Raw genomic sequence first — 229 nt, 5'->3', positions numbered from 1 at the left:
TACAGTTCTTCTGTGTATTCTTGCCATTTCTTCTTAATATCTTCTGCTTCTGTTAGGTCCATACCATTTCTGTCCTTTATCGAGCTCATCTTTGCATGAAATGTTCTCTTGGTATCTCTGGTTTTCTTGAAGAGATCCCTAGTCTTTCCCATTCTGTTGTTTTCCTCTATTTCTTTGCATTGATCGCTGAGGAAGGCTTTCTTATCTCTTCTAGCTATTCTTTGGAACT

Source organism: Bison bison, unplaced genomic scaffold (assembly GCF_000754665.1).
Source record: "Bison bison bison isolate TAMUID 2011002044 unplaced genomic scaffold, Bison_UMD1.0 scf7180017864317, whole genome shotgun sequence".
NCBI classification, from domain to species: Eukaryota; Metazoa; Chordata; class Mammalia; order Artiodactyla; family Bovidae; genus Bison; species Bison bison.
This window is presented reverse-complemented; position numbering follows the sequence as displayed.